We start from the raw sequence: 5,531 nt of genomic DNA, 5'->3' as shown, positions 1-5,531 counted from the left end.
AGAATCTAATATTTGGGAAAAATTTTCTTGATTTTAAAAAGTGGACCTACAAAAGAATTTTAAAAATGGGCCTGTTACTTTAAGAAAACACTGATAGTATGTACTTATTATCAAAATTGCACTTTCAAGTAAAACAGTGCAAATTATATGCCCACCACTATGTGGATAGACTCTCCAACTTAGACATTTTTCTGATATGAATGAATGGGATTTTCTTTCGGAGCAAGTGGAACCTGGGGTCTCATTCCAAGCTGCCTCTGAGCAAGAAAATCCCACGTAGGCCTCACTGACACTATCTGCAGGCCCAAACCACTGTGACTGTTTCCATAGGACCAGAGAGTAAAACCTCAGGGTAAGCAGTACTCAGTCCAGGTCTAATTGCTTAATTCTATCTAGAATTTCCTGCAAGTGACGGTGAGGCAAAGCACTTGAGCTCTGCACAGAAGTTCCACATAGAAAATTGGGACAATCCTACTTGAAGGCTGCATGACAGAACCATGCCAAGCACTTCGGCTCCGCCACATGAGAAGTCCCCAGTACACGCTAGCTGGCACTGCTGTCTTGGCCGTAACACCACGATGACGTTTTCCGCCATGAGGCAGGACATCCACCCAATGGCTCCGGCAGAGTCCACTTAACTCTTAGAGGCTCATCATTTGGGAGCCAGGAGAGCTGGGCTGCGCCTGGCAGAGCTGCCAAAATGCAACTGAACTTGGAAAGGCGCAGAATCCTCCACCTCTGGCCTCCCCTGAGGTCACACAGCAGCCTTGCATACAGTTGTGTGGTATCACTCCCTCAAGTCATAATCAGGAAAGGCAGGAACAATATGTTTCTCCCACAAGGCAATCATGACAGGGCTATTTTAAACGTCAAACACAAAGCTCCTACCAGGAAAGCAACAACTGCACACCTCCTGGGAGATGACTCAGTGAGACAAATACCTTCAGGTGGGCAGATCTACCATTCCTTCCCTTCAAGACCCCTGCCCCCCCAGCTCCACCCCCTCTTTTCTCCAATTCTGTTTTTGAGAGGTGCAGAAAAGTAAGATCGATTTTATTCAAGGAGAAGGGGGGTTCCCCTGCAGTTCAGAGCCGAACTTTTAGCTTGCTATAAAGTTAATGTGCTCTTTCTAGCCAAGGCTGTGGGGCTGTGTAGTTTCTGCCACCCCCAGATGGCCATTACCTGTAATAGCCCATTACCATGCATAATCATTTCCCCGGGCTTGGTCTATGACCTCTAGGTTTGCACACTGTTACAGCTAACTGTTCCACCTACTAAATTTGAGGAAGCAGCTTTCCTGACCTTTAGGATCCTACTAGTGCATGCCAAGGCTGATACTGGATTATTTTACGTACTGCAATCCAGTTTATTTCAGATTTGTCCCAGAAGCGCTTTTCTCACCTCAGTGGAGTTAGGCCTCCCCTCAAACAAAGAGAAAATAAAACATCAATTTTCCATTATGTGGGAGCTGGTAACCCCAACAGGGAATTATCTAGAGCTCTTTATACTCCCTTTCCTTTGATTTTACTGTTTAATTGTATCATGCTTTTTAAAGATTGCAACTGGGAAAAGGTGCAGATAGGGAAGAGAAACTCTCGATCTTAAATTCAACATATACATTCCCACATTCATTGTTGTATGGGTGGGAGGAGGAATGATGTTCAAATTAATGATTAAAATTAGATTTGGAGGGGCTGGGGAGATAGCTCGGTGGTCTAAGCACCTGCCTGGCCAGCGCAATGACCCGGGTTCTATCCCCAGTACCGCATACTGTGCCAGCCACCAAAACTTAATCCTAGTGCTGGGGAGGCTGAGACAGGGTGATCACTGTAAGTCTAAGCTGTGTAGTGAGACCCTGAACCAAATAAATAAAAGATTTTTTTTAATTAATTTGGAGATGTTATGTAGATTTAAATATGAATTCTACAACTGCCTAGGGCCACATCCTAAAGAAGTTTTACATTCTGTCTTCCATTCAACATTAGCAGGTAAAGAACGGAGGATGAGGGGCTGGAGAGATAGCTCAGAGGTCTAAGTATCTGCCTGGTAAAAGCAAGGATCCAGATTCAATCCCAGGAACCTCATGCCACGCCAGCCACCAAAACTGGGGGGCTGCACGCCTGTAATCCCAGTACTGGGTAGTCTGAGACTAAGTCCGAGCTTCATAGCAAGACCCTGTACCAAACAAACAAATAAGAATGGAGGATGAGGACTTCCAGCTGTACACACGGGAAGACGTGCTTTGCTACGTCACTTCCACTGTTTCCCTCAGAAGCCCGCCTGCACCTCACAGGTGGAGGATGTACTTCTAAGCCATCATAAGGCACACAGACGCTCCAAAATAGTGTGCACCATGATGGCGGACACCAGCCTGTGTCTTACGGCTCCTACTCGCGGACTTGCCTTGCCTTTGCTTCTTTTGGAATAGTGCTCCTCCCAAATTATGACAAAAATGACTATATGGCTCAGTGGTCTAAAGCACCTACTTAGAACAAGCTAAGCTAAGCAAAAGCACAGGGGCCACGGTTCAATCCCCAGCACCATATGCCAGCCAGCCCTGCCCCCTGGTGGGCTGAGCTGGCCACACACACACACAAAATAAATAAATAAATAAATAAATATTAGATCTTTAAAAAAAAATAAATAAATAAAAATAAAAAAATAAAAACATCCATTTGTTCAACCGTCATTTTTATCATAGCCACACAGAATGAAACACAGAGAATTAGGTCTCCTAGCTTTTCACAAAATGGGACCGCAAGGGTCTGAGAAGTACTTTCATCCTTTGTTTTGACATCCAGAGTTCAAGCGTCGATTCCAGTGACACACGTGCACCTAGCTGCAGGTCGTCACTGAGGCTATCTCCCCAGCCCCTCCAAATCTAGTTTTAATCATTAATTTGGACATCATTCCTCCTAAGCATTTGTCCACCAGGCTGTGCAGCAAAAGGGAAAGGAGGCCGAGCCCGTGAACGCTGCCAAGTGAAAGACAGCTACTGCTGCTGTGGACACCAGATCTGCCCTCACAGTCTCCAGGGAAAGAGCACGAATGATGGCTGACTGTTGCAGCAGGGACACAGAGGTGTCCAAGACAAGCTGAGAACTCTCGGGTTCCCAAAACAGACTGTGGTCTGCAGTCACGATTTGGCCCAAGGAGGCCCCTTGCACTGGCCCAAAGCCTCTTCCCAAGCAGCCCCCTCCAAGTCCAGCTGCTTGGTCACTGCACCTGGCAGTGGCAGCCTGGCTCCCCCAACCTGCTCTGCGCTGCTCCCCAAGCGTGTTCACAAGCTCCTCTGAGCTGTGTGTCACGACCAGCTGCCCGACTCTCAAGCGTGTCCTCCAGCTCACTGCTCCATCAGCTACACTGCTACTCCAGGGAAGGCAAGGTGCAGCAAACACTGTCAACACTGTGATGATTCCTGCCTCCAAATCCAGGGACCGAAACTCAAATTTTGCACCAGGTAGCTGACATAAATTAGTCAACTGGCTGTGTCACATTTTTTGTTTTTTGTTGGAGTCACAGGTTTTTTTACTTTTTTTTTTTTTGTATTTCAGGGAAGGGTCTACATGGTGTTCAGGGTCTCACTACTAGATTGGACTCGCAGTGATCCACCTGTTTACAGCCTCCCAAGAGCTGGGATTACAGGCGTGCACACCACACCCAGCCTCAATTGCCATCTCAGTGCGCCCTGGGGGCAGGGCCAGCACGGCAGGCCCCAGGTTTGAAACCCTGGCCTCTGCGCCTGCTTTAATCTGCTGAGTTATTTGGCCAGCCCTTCACTTTTAAATAGTGGCTAACGCATCTTTCCCAGCAGTTCATATATCTCAGAGGATCTGGAAATTTGAAATATGTGTGTATTCATACACACACTCATCTCTCAAAATCTTTTGTTTTTTTCTTTCATGGTGCTGAGGATAACACCTAGGGCAGCATCGAACAAGCTTCGCAAGCGCTCTATCACTGAGCTCCATTCCCAACCTCGCTCTCATTTTGAGACAGGGTTTTGCTGTGCTGCCCAGGCTGATCTTAAACTCTTGGGTTCACGTGATTCTCCCACCCCAGCCTTGCAAGTAGCTAGGACTACAGACCCTCTGAAAATCCCTCCCAGGCTAAAATCTACTTTGACTTTTATATTTTGGTGCTACAAGGATGAAACCCAGGGACTTTAGGCAGAAGCTGTATCACTGGGCTATATCCCTACCCTAAAATCTTAATGGCAAAGAACACCAAACCTTAACTGAAAGAAAGGATTCCCTGAAGTCATGCTGTGCTTGTCCACTACCATGTTGTTATAGCAACAGAGAGACCAACAGCATGACAGAAGCTACCTAACTGGCCACCAATCACAATCCCCGGCCACCATGCCTGTAAGTATTTCGCCCGGTGATCTTCACTGTACAGGTCTGATGCACCTGATCACTGGAAACTGAACGTGCTTTCAGAAATCCTACCTCACAAAAAGATCCCAGGCACTAACCACTGTTTGGGAGTCCACAATGTAGACCCAGAACACAGGAAAAGATTCAATAGAGGGTTCGAGCCAGTGTCTGAGCAGAACACAGCTGCTGAGCGACCAGCCCGGGCAGGAAGGGACCCTATCTGCGGCCCGGGCATCTGCCAAGTCTGTGGGCAGCGCTGGTATCATCCGCCTTGCGTCAACCAGCAACTGGCTCGTGAGTCTCAAGGCTTACTCCACCTTGAAGAAGAAACAATACCGGCTTCTTTTAAACAGAAGCAATACTGTTCGGGAGAGTAGGCGGGCACAGGTTTTTAAAAATTATCAATGAGGCAAGGGTCACTACCAAAGAGAAAAAACACAAACTCCAACAGGCACAGGTTTTAAGGTTATATAATTGGGTTCCTTCTTTCCTTTCTTCTTAAGGATTACAAAAATACAGTTGCAAGAAATCTCAGAAATGGAAAACCAAAATAGTGTAGAAAGAAGTCCTTTCTGTGTCCTGAAATGTTACACAAGAAATTAAACACGAAGTTGTGAAGAAAGGCGTGCTGCTTTGTTCAAATTGCTTCGAGCACCACAGCCCTTTCGGGCATGGACCGGGCAGTTGACAGAAATTACCATCATCAACAAGAACCTCTGATATGGTGTGTGCAGTCAGGGTGACACACACTAAAGCTCACGTAAGCTTCACACGCTGTGTATATTCAGACTGTATATACTGAAAAAGGCCTTACCTAAACATTTCTTTTAAGTAAAGGGATATTGGCCTGGTGAGATAGCTCAACAGACTAAAGCACCTGCTTAGGCAAGCGCAGGGACCAGTTTGATCCCTGACACCACAGGACACACTAGCTCCACCCCAAGGGTGCGCTGAGCTGCCCACAATAAATAAATAAATACAGGGAGTCAGGGGTTCGATCCCTGGGTCTGTGCACTGACACAGCAATTGAGACCGGGCATGGTGGCACGCGCCTGTAATCCCAGTTCTTGGGAGGCTGTAAACAGGCGGATCACTAGGAGTCCAATCTGGTGGTGAGAGCCTGAACATCTAGAAGTGTAGGCCCTTCCCTAA

The 5,531-nt window shown here is 47.0% G+C and overlaps 1 protein-coding gene across 1 annotated transcript in view; it reads right to left on the bottom strand.

Moving 5' to 3' along the window:
- Window positions 1–5,531, bottom strand: part of Dmrt1 (doublesex and mab-3 related transcription factor 1) — a 117,344-nt gene that overhangs the window by 87,147 nt on the left and 24,666 nt on the right. The gene's annotated exons all lie outside the window — the stretch shown is intronic.

Source organism: Octodon degus, unplaced genomic scaffold (genome assembly GCF_000260255.1).
Source record: "Octodon degus isolate 3935 unplaced genomic scaffold, OctDeg1.0 scaffold00087, whole genome shotgun sequence".
NCBI classification, from domain to species: Eukaryota; Metazoa; Chordata; class Mammalia; order Rodentia; family Octodontidae; genus Octodon; species Octodon degus.
Note: the sequence above shows the minus strand (reverse complement) of the source record. Positions and strands in the feature narration are given on the sequence as shown.